Raw genomic sequence first — 15197 nt, forward strand, 5'->3', positions numbered from 1 at the left:
AGGATGATGGCAAAGGTTTAAAGGAAGTGATGAGAATTCACTTCCTTTCTTCAGCAGAGATGTGCTTCTTGGAGGTTAAGTGATCGTGGAATTTGAATTCCAGAATCAACCAGCTCTAAGAATCTTGGAGCTCTCTACATTCACCAGGAGGTTTAATTCCGGGCCTGAGTTAGCATCTCTTTGAAGGTGTGATCTAGAAAAATGGGCTTCAGTCTGTGGTTTATGAACGTACAGCTGTGGAGTCACTTGCAGGGTCACAGCAGGGCTGGCTGGATAGCTTGATAACATCGTATCTGCCTTCTGGACAACAGCAGTGTATCTTTGCAATCTACTTTCTTCTTTGTGCCTGCTATGTGCTTCATAGCTGGGTTCCTAGATGCTATAAAGGGTGAGGGGCACAGGAGACCACATTCATATGTGACTTGAGCCAAAATAGGTAGAGGATGAGGTGGATTTAAGGATGGGGGTTTCAGGCAGGCACTCCACTCTGAATGGCTTTGGTAATCCATCACCAGTTTAAGCTCACTTTCTAAGAAGCTGCAATGGAGTTAGGGGTGCCAGGCATAGAACGATTTGAACTTGAGAGAGCAGGCAGTGTTACACAGAACCCTGGAAATACGAGTGAAGACCCTGCCCCAGCAGATACTTTGTCAGAGAGATACCTTACAGAGTCATGGTGGTAAGTCCCACTATCTGTTAAAATAACTTTGGAAATCTCTAAACATTCTGGGGCACAAGGTGAAGACAATCAGCCCAAAGTCTTGAGTAGAGATTCAGCCCATTTCACTGTGACCATGGGATTCTACTGTTGAGGTAACACTGAAAGCCTGTACCAGGACAGGAGGCAGTTAGCCCTGTGGCGTGGCCATGGGATATGCTGTGAGTTCACATGGATCTGGAATACAGACAAGCAGCAAACAGCTTACCCTCTGACACCAGCCCTAATAACTTCTCTCAGAGGACGCATGGCCATCTCTTTGTGCCTCTAGGATACCTGTGAGTTGTGGAGAAGAAGCTCTCCCCTTCCATTGTTTCTGCTGTGGACCATCCTCTATGCCCCGTCCTATTCATTTATATGTACGAAGTCCTTTTGGAGCATGTCGCACTATCCTAGGATATGGTAATTTTTCATCTAGCCCATCTGCAACCATTTCCCTACAAGCCGAATGTGCTCCTTGGGGCAGCTGCAGAGCAGGGCTTATGCCTTCCTTACCACAGTTCAGCATCGCTTTCATGGTCTCACTGAGACTACTAAAGAGAAGACAGGTGTTGGGTTATGCATAGCAGTCCAATGACTGGCTCCTTGTTGTCTCCGATGGATACCCATTGTGCATCTTCCACTGCTAGGGTCTGTCCTGGGCACCAAGTACCAGGTACTTAAAGACAATGAAGTGCATCTAGAATGTCTTTTATGTATCTTCTCCACAACATCTTACTTCAACAACATGCTCCTTTGCCCCAATTATTTCAGTAACCTCCAAACCAAGTTTTTCTGTTTCTGGTTTTGTTTTGCCACTGTGTACCCCAAGGTAATTGGAGCCCTCTGCCGTCATTCCCTGGCTTAGTACCAACCAATTCTCTCAGAACCAAGTATCTAACTTCTCATGGGACCGAGAACAAATGCCCTCCTTGGCCCGAGGGATGTCTTCTCAGCCATGTCTCAACTCCCTGCTCCCATTTATCCTCAGTTGAAGCCACAACCAATTACTCTCAGTTCATTAAACGAGCCATCTTGCCTCGCACCTCCAGATCACTGCTCATGCTGTTTACTCTGCCTGCAATGGTGTTCTCCCTGACTCTGCATTTTAATTGCCTATTTATAACTCCATCCATGAAGGCAGTAAGCAGACGATCGGGTGTGGAGAGCCTTCTGGCATTGCCAGAGCCTAGCATAGTGTACACACACACACACACACACACACACACACACACACACACACGCACACACACACGCACACACATGCACACACACTGCCAGTGCCTAACATAGTATACACACGCAGACAGGCACATACACACGCACACACATGCACACACACACACACACACACAGACACACACTGGTAGAAGAATGAGAAATCTTAATAGAACTAATAAATTCATGTATTAGTTGTGATACTTAATTGCCAGTGTCATAAATATCAGCTGTTGTGTCCTGCCAGTGGGTAAACTCTGGGTAGCTGTGGAATGCTGTCAGCTCGTCTCCCTTGACCAAATGACCTAGACACCCAGTTACTAGTGAGTTTTCTGAAGCCTCCTTTATCTTATTCTCTCCAGAGAAGCTGCTGAAAGATTTTTATAAAATAGAACCGTTGATGCCTTAGAAGAAGAAGAAAATTTGTCAAACAATAACTGGAGGAATAAAACACGTTTTACTTCCTTGTCTTGAGAACAGGATCACAATATTCATGTCATCCAGTTGCTATGAGTTTTAAAATAAGTTTCATACATCTGTGAAGCATGTACCATGGTATATGTACCATGCAGCCATGCATGAACCATCTGTCCATCAGACACCAGATGTGATCCTTAGTCCTTTCCAGGAATCAAGAGTTTTCCCACCTTTGTGCTGTTTCTCTCTGTGGCATGGCATTAGTCAGCAGTTACATGTCAAAGTTCTAAGCTGTGTTTCCAGTCTCACATGGACCCCTATCAGAAGCTCCTGATGGTGAGGATAATGACCCCAGTGTTTTCTCTTCTACCACATTGAGGTAGCAATGTGGGATCGAAGAATGCTTGGAGCATCAAGCCCTTCTACCAAAGCTAGGACATCTTGCTCTCCTAGGCTGTGCTCTGGAACAATTTTGAATCCTAAATTTTAAACTAATGGTATTTGGGCCCTGTTTCCTAAATCATTATAAGGTAGCAAGCCCAACCGGTGCCCACAAGAATCCTGGACACTTGGAGGAAGGCATTGCTGTCTGACGCATGCTTGCTTTTGGCACAGTGGGTATCTCACAGCTCATCCTAGTGGGCTTCAAGGCTGTCCTAATCAGCTTCACGAAACTCTGAAAGGCTTTGTAACTGACAGTTCATTAGAGTCTAAATAAGTTTTACTTATTGTTTTGTCTAGCAGCGCCTAATGCATCTTTGGGAATGCTTCATCTGCCCAACATTGTGGAACAAGAGGACGTGCTATACAGAAGACTTTCTCAAATAGCTAGCATTTGCCAACTTGAGCTGCAAAGCACAGATACACAAGCCAATTCTGATAGACTCAGAAATACTTGCAAGCATTTCTAAGGTGGGCCACCCAGTTTCTTTATGCAATGTTTGCAGGACATCTTTAGCTGTTCACTAAGGTCACAGATGGGAGCCACTGCATGCTACTGAGGGGTTCTCTAGGCAGCTGTGGGACTCTTCCAGTTTTTCTTCTGCCACCAAATGACCTAGGCACCCAGTGACCAGGCTTCTATTTGTTTTCTCCTGAGAAGTTTATGGTCTCTCAGAAAATAGAAAAATCATTTTTAAGATAGAAAATCGTTTAAAATAGAAAATCGTTTTTAAGTGAAAAAGTGACAACAGATTAACATACACTTGAAAAGTAGAAAGAAGGATAAATTGAGGGGTTGTAGGGAAAGGCATGGGTTAGAAATGATTCTACTAAGGAAGCCGAGTCATTTTTATCTTTACATTTTTTTCAGACCTGTATATGGCGTATCCACCCCTCACTCCTCCTCTATCCATCTTCCCTTAAGATCCTCCATTTCATTTCCCCCTCGACTTCATGTCCATTTACAATTTATTTATTTAATTGTTTCTTTGTTTATCATCCATGCAGTCTGATTACTGCTGCTGATATACAACATGTGGGTATCCACTGGACACGGGGAACCTATCACTTGCCACATTCTTAAAGATAAGTGGCTCCTCCTCCCTGTTGGCAGCCATCACTGCCAACAGCCCACAGTGCAGGGTAGGGCCTCAGGAACCCTCCCTGGCCAATGATGGAATTGAAAAGATATATGTGTATGTATATGTGCATGTATATGTCTGTTTATGTGCTGTGAATGTATATATGTATGCATGCATGTGCATGTACGAGCACACACACATGAGCATGAACCTGAAGAAGCCAGAGGCATTAGAATCTCCAGAGATATAGTTATAGTAAGCCTCTGGACATGGGTGTTGGGAACCAAACTTGGGTCCTCTTCAGTAGCGGTGCACATTGTCTGCTGAGCCATTCTCCAGCCCTTATTGTGTAACTCTCAATGGCTTGGGCTTGCGCAGGTCTTACAGCCTCTGTGAGTTCATTGTGCAACAGCCGCACCAGGTTGAGAGGTCAGCACATCACAGCACTCCACCCCCATCCTCTGGTTCTTACAATCTTTCTGCTCCCTCTTTTATTACATTCCCCAAGTGAAGTCCTACATCCTCATGAATGCAAATCCAGGATGGTTCCTTGTGGTGGAATCCTGTAGTGGGAGGTGTGGAATTGTATCTGGAGTGGGTTTCACACTTTGTTTCTGTTCCAACCTGGGCTCTGTCCCTTAGTGGCTATGTACCCTGGTTAAGATTCACCTGCCTCCTCCAGGGACTATAGCCAGCACTATCAGATTCCCTGTACAGAGTCGGGGTGGACTTGGCTGAGAGATTTTTGATAAAACATTGGAACTGCTCAGACCTGGGATACTTTCATTGCAGAGTCAATGGGTGTTATCTGTGGTCTTCTACCATTTTCTGTTGCTAAGTATACCTTATTACAGATGGGGAAGTTATAAAAGAAAGTCATTTTGGCTCATGCTTCCTATACCAGCTGGAAGGATGCATCCTTCTTGCTGCTGGGGCCCAAAGGCAGTACGGAACCAGGACTGAGAGTGTTGTCCATTCTGGTCTCACTCTACCAAGCCACAGTTATCTCTTAATGCCTTTCCCATGCCATTGCTGTAACGTGTACTTCCAGCACATGAAACTCGGGGATACACTCAAGCTACAGTCAAGACATAGCACCCTTAACTCAAATACTGCTTTAAGTCATGGTTCCAGTATGAGTAAGTGGTCTTGGTAAACTGACTTCTAGCTCTTTTAAGTTGGTTTGTAAGACTTCCAAGATCGTATGTTATATGAAATTAGTGATCAGAAAATTGCCAGGTATGGTGGCCCATATGCCTGTAATCTTTTCACTTGGGAGGCAGAGACAGAAGGGTCTCAGGTTCAAAGCTAGCCTGGGCTACATGGAAATGTGTCTTGGATAAAAAAATAAACGTGTCAGTAACCCAAATCTAGGAATCTATTACTTAGAGGTTTGTGCCTAGTGCACCTACTATGTTCCTGCCATAAAGACCTGGTCTTATATACGATGTGCTCACAAGTCAGGGATGGTATTCCACACTCCAATGATTCTGCACAGCAAAGGCTCTTCATTAAAATAGAAATTAAAATAGGTCAGGAATACAGGGGTGGAGGGCAGCCCAGTCTTGGAGAAACGGCCAGTGACCTCAATGAGCAGCCAAACTAAAGACTCTATGCTGAGGCTCAGAAGAGACCCTAGTAGGTAAAGGAAAACCACAGGTGAGAAGAGATGACATTTTCCCCAGGAGTGTGCCTCTCTCTCCGGGGAGCTCCCTGCCTTGTCCCTGCGCCTTCCCCCACCAGGACACTCCAGGAGGTCCCTCTGCTCCTCTAAAAATCCTATTTTCTTGGTTCTTCTTATCTCTGAGGTGACAGGGTGACTTTTGAAAAATCCTTTATAAATTCTACAAGGAAACCAGAAGTGAATGATTACAGGTTAAAAATAGTCAAGTTCTCTAGCCGGTTCCTCTGCCTGCCTGGATGGCTCCTGGTGGCTGTCTGCAAATGGCCTTCTCTGTTCTCTGCACCATCCACTACTGTGGGCAGGGACCCTGCCTCCCTGCAGTCCTGGTGGGGGGGGACTATCTCTATGTACCTTTCTAGACAGGCTCACCTGTCACTCTGATCTCTGAGGTCTCCCATCTCTCCTAGGGACATCTAATCTTTAACCCTTGTCCCCAGAGGAAGTGGCTTTTCTCTTACTGCCCTTGCTCCAGCTTCCTGTCCCTGGGACACAGTTTTCCCTGAGTTCCCTGTTTTCAGTTCACAGTGTGGTGGTGACATTTGCTGGTGGAATCCTCATAAAGATGCATCATGTCACCGTGTAGCTTCTTAGTTCCCATTTCACCATTTATGTTCCTTGGCTACTTATAATTTGACGTAACCAAATTTGAGTCTCTTACCCTTCAAGTGACAGTCCCCGGTGATTCTCTCCTGCCTGAGAGAGACATCAAGTCTGCAAATGCCTCCCACCAATGCTGTCATGATGGGGTTCTTAACTCTCTCTCTCTCTCTCTCTCTCTCTCTCTCTCTCTCTCTCTCTCTCTCTCTCTGTGTGTGTGTGTGTGTGTGTGTGTGTGTGTGCATTTTCTAACACTAGAACAATAGAAAATGAGGCTCCAGAGAGGCTATTTTTCCACAGGAAAGGGAAACTGGGAAGGTCTCCACAGAAGCTTTGCCCACAGGACATGTTACCCAAGCTAGCTACACAGGTGTGAAGCATCCATTTGCCTTCTGGAAGAGTCTTACTGAGTACTTCAGGCTGTGAACTTGAGAGTTGAGTTCCTCATGGCTGAAAAATGTAAAGGCCTCCTGCTCTTGAGTCTTACAACAGTCAAGGAAGACACACAATAAATGCTTCAGTTACAGACACTGGAACTTAAGTTCTGAAAGTAGCAAGGTAGTCAAGCATGAGTGTAGAGAGCATGTAGGGCTGTGGCCTTTTGTGTGGGTGAGGGGAGGAGAAGAGAAAACAGGGGAAGGGCAATGAAGAAGAGGAGACTAGGAGTCCCTGGAGACCCTAGGAGGCCCTGAGGACTTGGTCATGTAGTCAAGAAGAGATGGGTTAACTGAGGAATTTTGAGAGTAGCATTTTGGAATGAGAATGGGAATCAGCAGAAGGTGAGGAAGGCTGATAGGTGAGCCCATTATGAGCACAGGGAGGCTGTCCAGGAGTGAGGAGGAAAAACCAGACCAAGGGCTTGGTAGAAGGGGTCCCTGAAGAGCTTACTCCATAGTGTAGGTAACAGAATTTCATGAGCACAGTGGGCATGTCACCATCTAGAGGTGAGGACAGAAACCAGGACATGAGACTGTGAGAGCAGGAAATCTCAAGTGACCACATGTAATGCTTAAGGTACAGAGCTACAAAAATTCTGAAGTTCTGTCAGAAGGCAAGTTTGTCCTTGATCCCAGTGTGTGTATGTGTGTGTGAGTGGGGGGGGGCATCATTTCCCACAAAGCCTTAATGTTTCAGGCCAGCTCTCCACAGGGAATGATAGGCACAAGTTGTGTGCAGGACTCTCTGCAACACTCCTGTGCACACTAATGACAGGGTACCAGTGAAGACAAGGAATCTCACATCTGCAAACTCAGTGATTAGGCAGAGATGAAATTGATTGTTCCGGTGATGCCAAGGCTGAGGATAGAAAGTGAAGACGTGCTGATTTATCTCTGTCATTATGGAAATCATAGCATGTGTGTAGTGTGGAGTGGTGTGTGAATGTGTGGGGTTGGATGGTATGTGTTCGTATGTATGGTATGTGTGGTGTATGTGTGTTTATATGTTTGTAGTGTATGTAGTATGTAGTGTACATGGTATATGTGTATGTGTGTGTGGTAAGGTATCTGATGTGTATGTGATAATATATGTACATAGTATTATTGAATATGTATTTATATATAATATATGTTGTATGGTGTGTGTTATATGTGTGTGGTATATATATATATATGTATGTATGTATGTATGGTATATTGTGTGTGAGGGGTGTATGTGTGTGTAGTGTATGTTGTATGTTTCTGTGGGATGTATACATGGTATGGTATACGTGTGTGAGGTGTATCTGGAGCGTGTGTGTGTATGTATGTGGTGTGTGTAGTATATGTCTTTTGACATGTGTGTGTATGTGTGATGTGTAGTGTGGTATGTTTGTGAGGAGTATATGTGTGGTGTGTGTATGTAGTGTGTGTGGTATATGCTGTGTGGTGTATGTATGTGTGGTATGTATGGTATGTGTGAGTGTTTATATGTGGTGCATGTGAGATGTGTGGTGTGTGTGTGTGTGTGTGTGTATGTGGTGTATATAGTGTGTGTGGTATGTGTCTGTATGGTATGTGTGTGTGTGTGTGCGTGCACACATGCATGCACACACTCACACATGTACTATGGTGTGTTACTTAGTCGCTATGTTTAGCTGTATCTGTGGGGGAAGTAGATATAGCATTTAGTTCCAACTCCAGGGAAGATGTCTGACGCTAAGCTCCCCAGCAAGCCCCACCTTTAATGCTAAGGGAAATGTGTTTTTTCTAAGCCGAGGCTCTAAGTTGACATGCCATTCCCTCCACTGAGTTCAGTGGTTGCCCTTTGTCCTGTTTGGTGGCTGCTCTTGTCTCATAAGGAACACCTTGAGACTGTACCACCTGGTCTGTTCACCACCATGTCGTGCATGGTTTCAGCACAGTTGTTGGGATATTTCTGCTGGTCAGTAAGCATGTGGGCTTTTAGTGAATGAATGCAAAGGTGTGGAAAGCTTCACTTACTGCTGGTTTTGAATTAGAAGTCAGACAGAGAGCTGAAAGGGCATCACAATGAGGCTGTTATGCTGATGCATGTGCAGGAGTGTGAAAAGATGCTGTATAAGATGATGTTCTAGGCTGCCGCTCAGTAGAGTGTTTGTCTAGCATGTACAAAGCTCTGGCTTTGACCCCCACCATTTCCATAAACCAGGTATTATGGTGCATACCTGTAATCCCAATGCTTGGGAGGTTGACACAAGAAAATAAAATAAAATAAGTCAAGGTCATCCTCAGTTTCATAGCAAATTCAAGGCCAGCTTGGAATGCACAAGACATGGTCTCAATGAGAGAGCTCACTTTCTGTGCTGCAGTCACATTGGCCACACCACTGAAGCACAAGCCCTATTGACCCTTCCCCACTCTGTGTCCCTGATGGCTTCAGGATCAGACAGAGCATGTTCCCAACCATTGTCCCTGAAGTCCCATCATATTTAGTTAGACTCCCTCAGTGGACTACACTGCTGAATATTCAAGGGTGGAAGGGAAGGGGCAAGGACCCATTGCTTTCCCCTGGTCTGGTCTGCATTCCTGGCCAAGGAAATTGCCTTCATGCTACTTTCTATTGGAAAGGCATTCTCTGAGCTCCAGTATCCGTATCTAAGGCTGTCTTGAACTACACGGTAGGTGTGCTGCTGCTGGTTTCTGTCCTACTATGTTCTTAACTTTGCTCTCACTTCCTTCTGGAAACCAGATATATTTTCCACAAAAACTTGAAGATTCTTTGACTCTCTGAGGACATGCTGCAGTGCATGTCTACTCTGTCTAAGGCTCCTCTGGCATCTTCTGTGTATCTGTCTCTCTGTGTCTACAGTTTAACTCTATCTGAGCTCTTTGTGCTCTCAGCATAGAGTGCTGGTTGAGTCTTCATAAACATTCACCTCTCGTGTTAGGACGAGCAGTTGGCAGGTTTTGCAAGACAGGTGTGGGGTTAATTTATTTTCTTCTTTCTATTGCTCTAACTTCTTAAGTAAACAAAATGTAGTTCATGCCTTTCTTCAGTTGAAGATACTTAATTTGAATTAAATAAGCCCTAGCAGAGGGATGGGCTAACATCCATTTGAGGATTTCCTGTTTCCTGAGGCAGAAGGTGTCTGCACACCCCAGTGTGTGGTGAGAGGAGATGGTGACTTGTGGTTCTGGCAACGGCTTTCCAAGAGCTGAGAGCAAGCACTGTGCTCTTGAAATGGGGAACTGGTCCTTTATGGCATTCAGGGAAGTGTCCTAGAAGATAGAGAGCTAGAACTACAGCTGAGAAGAGAGTTGGCCAGGAATCAGGACAGTGTGTCCTAAGCAGCAAAAGAATGGTACAGTGTACCCTAAACTGGAGTTCCCAAGCATTCTAGGGATGTAAGGCAGATCTGGAGGAACTGAGGGCCTATTCCATGTATGGCCTGCATTTCAAAGAAAGGGAAAAGGGATGCCATTCTGGTCACAGACCCCTGGATGCTTCTGGGCTCTTTTAGTTGCATCTGAGCAGTACATCAGTGCCAGGGCAATGAATATATAGGAAGGTGGTTAGAAGCAGGGAACCAAAGAAAAAAAGGGGGCGGGGCTGTGGCTCATGTGAGTGCAGTGGTTGAAGGAGATACATAGATTTGTTATCAAAAAGCAAACTAAAATAAACAAAACACAAAACAGAGGAGGCACAGGCACAGGGACCCTCTTCCCCAAACACAAACACATAGAAACAAACACAAACAAATAAACAAGAGGTAACATGTGGACCTTGTCGTCAAATAAAAGCAAAACACACCAATCAAACCAATAAAGAAAACACAACAAAATAAAGGAAGGTGTGGATCTCATTTCAAATCAAAATAAAAATATAAATGGAAGAAACAGAAAAGACATATGGTCTCTATCATTCCAACCAAACAACCAAACCACCACCACCACCACCACCACCACCACCACCACCAACAACAACAACAACAACAACAACAACAACAACAATAACAACAAAAAACAACCATGAAAGAAAATAGTTAGCATTTGGACCCTGTCAGAAAATTGAGAGAGAAACAGGCAGACAGACGGGTGGACAGACAAATTGGCTGGAAAAATTGGGTTGATGACTAGCAATTGTTATTCAGCTGCAGGCAGCATGAAGCAGGAGGGAGCACAAGTCAGTGGCAACTTTCTGATGTCACCAGAAGTAGGATGCTGACCAGGCTGTGGCAAAGCATGAAGGAGAAGTGGTGTGTGTGTGTGTGTGTGTGTGTGTGTGTGTGTGTGTGTGTACTTGTGCATGTGTGTGTGTGTTGTGGGGCTCTCTTCCCAGTGAAGAACGATGAGTATGCAGAGGAAGAGACTCAAGCATGTGGGAACAGCTTGAGGAACGTTAAAAGGCTGTTTGGAGGAGGGAGAAAGAGAAAGAGAGGACAACGCCACTTTGGATTCCTACAAATCATGGTTCATTGTCATCCCAGCCTGAAAGAGATGGGTGCTCAAAGGAAGCATCTAAAAGTCATTGACATTTACTCAGAGCCTGTATTCAGGTTTTCCAGAGAAAGTCAAAGAATACACAAGTACAACCATGTGTATAGTGCCTGAGTAGCTAAGTCCCAGAGTTACCAGTCCCTCCGAATCCTGAAAGCAGCTCCAGGCATCACCATCATCGCCCCTGAAGTTCTTTCTATTCCCATACCACACCATGCCTACCCATTGCCAATTCTTCGCCACTACCTAACCTCTGCCCTGAGTGGAAATTTTAGAAGACCAAGGAAACAGAAACCTACAAATGCTACCATGATGATTAACATTGTCACCTGGACAAGATATAGAGTAGGAAACAAGCCGCTGGGCATATAGCTCTGCTTCCTGGTTGTGGCCAGCTGACTTGTATTGCCGCTACTGTATCATCCTTGCCATGATGCCCCATGTCCACTCAAAGTACAAAATGCTCATAAAGTTGTTTTTGTCCAGCATTTTGTTGCATTGTCAGGATGGATACCAAACCACAGCCTTCTGTAGGCATTCATGATGGTTGATAGAAAGATGCACACCGGTCCTTATGCACTGCCACTATTCCACCTCTCCAACAGGAACCTCAGCCTCATGCTGGGAAGATGACCTGGCCTCATTTTCCCAGAGGTCACAGGAAAGCAGTGGTGGTCTTGAGAGTGAAGACACAGATGAATGTTGAGGTGGGGTGGGGAGGGGTTGTAACTTACACCTGCTTTCAGGGTCTGAAGGACAATTTCGATGTCAATGCACATCTGTATTAGGGGCAGGAATAGCAAATTCATTGTCTCGTGAAAAGATCTATGACTCATAGAAGCTGGGTGATGAGTCTTAGGCCATAGAGCATGTTCTCAGTGAAACAGCCCTTAGTCGTCTGATTCCAAGCTGTATAAGCACCCTGTTGTCCACACATTTGAAGTGTGCATCCTCGGCGACATACATAGGTACACATGGTTCACCTTTATGCACACAGAGCCTGCAGGTACACGTCTCTGTGCTGCTCTGTGACCCATAGGCAGTTGTCTACTTTGTATATGTTTGCTACAATGCACCAGGACAAAGGTGTGCAAAAAGAATTATTAATTCTAGCTAGTCTGTATGAGAGAGACACAACCTAGGAATTTTATGAACAAACTGTAAGCCAGGATTGGGCAGGTTTTGGAGCTATTCTAACTTACATCCCAGCCAGATGTCCCTCGTGACTTGCTTTCTCTCCTGGCCACATGCTCATGGTCCATTTCCTCTCATGGCTGCTTCTGCTTCTCTCTCTGTCTCCTCCTCTTCTTCTTCCCTCTCTACTTGTAACCCCTAGCCAGGTAACCGAAAACCTGCCTATCTCTATCTACTGCCCAATCACAGGCTTTAGCCTTTTATTGACCAATGAACTTGAGGAGCAAGGGTTGCACAACAAGAGCTGGGGCAGAATTTAACATTTGAATGTATAGCAGCACCAGACAGTTCCCCAACAAAGGTGGCATTCTATCCTTATTGGCCAGTTAGGCATTCTGTCTAGAACTCACCCTAAAAAAAGAAAGGAGTTTTCCCTTCCACAAAGGGCTGGCAAGGAAGGGACAGCTGCATATTGCTTGGTGGCTTCTCTTCCTCTCTGTGCTGAGGTTTCCTCCAAGTAACTAAAATTGGCAAAAAAAAAAAAAATTAACATATGTAAGTATGTGAAATTTGAAAACATTTCTGCAGGGTCACATCCATGGTATCCATGGTGATCTGGTTCCAGGTTGCCCAGGTATACCTGCTACTCTAGACAGAGTGGGAAAAATAAAAAACGATGCCGATATTGGCAAGGCTGAGCCCCCAGTCCCTTGCCTTTCTCTCTCTCCAAAATCAATGTGACTTCCTTTGAAGGAGACTTCAGCTTTCCGTGGATGTTCCTGCCACATATCCCCTCCTGGATGCCAGTGCAGCTGGCAGGCAAATCAATTGGTCCAGCAGCTCTGCCATGCAAAACCCAGAGTTGAGCTGACATCTCCCAGAGAGCCCCAGAGATTCAGTTTGGGCACCTGGGTCTGTTCAGTGCAGAGCAACAGGCAGACACTGGGCGTGCTGTCAGCTGTGCAGGGAAAAGGGACAAGCTGCTGTGTCAAAAGTGACACTTCGGCTTCTGCTGGTCTTGCAGAGATATCTGCCTTGATGTGACTGTGGCTGACATCCCGCAACGGGAGTGGCTGGTTTCCGTGCTGGATTGAAATCCATCCAGCTCCCTGCGTTCACAACGATGATTTCTAACGCTAATTCTCAGCGAGCCAGGCATGAAATATATGCACAGGCTCTGCTCGAGAGGGCCTTTGGAGTTATTGGAGGTACCTGGGATGAAAACATCTGTGCCATTTGCTTTTGTGAATTTTTCCTTTCCTCGGTTTCAATTATGCAGTCAAAGACTCTCTGGGCAAGAGAGAGAAGGCGAGAGTGTGCTGCTATGCCCCTCTCCTCTTGATAAGAGTCGGTGCCTGGCCGCTGCCTGATCAGGGAAGCATGAGAAGAGAGGGGTAGCCTTTCATCTTCCCAGAGACACAGCACTCTGCTCATGCAAATGAGATTGTCTAAAAGCATCCCTGCCTCCCACAGAGCTGCCTGGGGTCCCTAAGCCATTCTCTCCACAGGACTAACGCAGGGTGAATTTGCTGAGATCAGGTCTGTGATCATAAGTGGTTGATAGGGCTGCCAGCTGTAGAAAGGATGGAGATATGGGAATATAGCACAGGGCAGCAGAGTAGGACTGTGTGTGGACAGTGCACAATTGTATGTTGGTGTGCAGACTCTGTGTGTGTGTGTGTATTTGTGTGTGTGTGTGTGTGTGTGTGTGTGTGTGTGATTCCTATTTCACATCCACCTCTCATGAAGCTTTAGCTTCTCCATGGTAGATCTCTATTTATTCTCTCCTAGAGAATGTGTGCTAATCACAGAACTTGCGGCGGACATTGGCATGCGGTCTGACACTGAGAGGTGGGGCCAAGACTGCATCGTGAGGCAGAGGCGAGCCAAGAATCCGGGTCTTTTATTTGCAGAAGGAAAACGTCCCACATGTCTCTTGCCCTTTGGAGGCTTCTTATCCATGACCTGTTGGTTGGTTCTCACTTTCTGGGGCTCATGATGGGGCTCCAAATGTCCCAAATGGGGGTGCTTCCCTGCCCACCCACCCTCAGCTTTCTCATCCCAGTCGCACACCATTTTGAAAGGGGTTGGCATTTGATTTGGAATTGCTTTATGTGGCTTAGTTATTAAAGGGAGCGCAGAGAGAAGCTGATTTCATTATTCTGAAAGTAGAATCCAGACATGGTATGGAAGCTTTGAGGTGGAGACAAAACATCTCTGGGCAAACCCTGGCCCCTTGACCTGTTATCCATTCAAAGCAAAGCATTATCCTAGAACGGAGAAAGAGAACAATCCTGAATAAGCCAGCTAGATTCATTCACTCTTAGCTTAAATAACACTTATTTTGAAGAGCATGCAGCTGGGTAATACATGACTAACTTTCTCCTGGCTGCCTGGAGACAATGCTTTGGACAGGTATGTTATGACAGCTGCCCGATGTCTGCTTTTGGTAAGTCTACAATCTCACCAGAGCCTTCAGCTACTGACAGGCCAATCTAACAAGGCAAGGGGCTTCCACCCCATCTGCACAGTTCACCCTTCTCCTTTGGTGTTTTAAACCTGAGGTCAGACTCTACTTCACTCTGCATATAGATAGGCCTATCATTTGAGGTTCTTTTGTCTAAGACTCCATCACAGGATGAGCGTGGCCTATTGCCCATTTGTGTGAATATGTTTCTCCGCCTAGGCCTTGTGCTTTTTTGGCAACGCTAACACCTACGATCTCTTAGCCTTGGGAGAAGTTATACCATGAGACCGGACATTTGTACAAGATGATGCATAAGTTTTAACAGTTTTGGATGATATCAGTTAGCTTAGCAAGAATAAACCTAAAATTTTAACACACTAGAAGGGAGATGTCTTCCAAACCATACAAAACCAGTGAACAATTATCAAACTTCTGCCTACCCTGAAAAGAAAAAGTATGTTACTGCCTTTGCTTATCTTGGCATATCTTCAAGAGGCTGTGATCCTCCTGCCTTAGTCTGTGGAGGGCTAGGAGTATAGATGTGTATGACTACAGGGTCTCTTCT

At 45.4% G+C, this 15197-nt stretch overlaps 1 long non-coding RNA gene across 16 annotated transcripts in view; it reads left to right on the plus strand.

The window, feature by feature from the left end:
- LOC102555048 (uncharacterized) overlaps positions 1 to 15197 on the plus strand; it is an 87805-nt gene that overhangs the window by 30380 nt on the left and 42228 nt on the right. For 9 of the 16 annotated variants that reach the window (XR_010052562.1, XR_005505839.2, XR_010052559.1 and 6 more), the window contains one exon: positions 3074 to 3244. The exons of 2 other annotated variants lie outside the window; for them this stretch is intronic. This is a non-coding gene — a long non-coding RNA (uncharacterized LOC102555048). The remainder of the gene's footprint in view (positions 1 to 3073; positions 3245 to 15197) is intronic. 5 more of the 16 variants (XR_001838362.3, XR_010052560.1, XR_005505837.2 and 2 more) reach the window with 1 other exon arrangement.

The sequence above is a fragment of the Rattus norvegicus genome, chromosome 6, assembly GCF_036323735.1.
Source record: "Rattus norvegicus strain BN/NHsdMcwi chromosome 6, GRCr8, whole genome shotgun sequence".
NCBI lineage: Eukaryota > Metazoa > Chordata > Mammalia > Rodentia > Muridae > Rattus > Rattus norvegicus.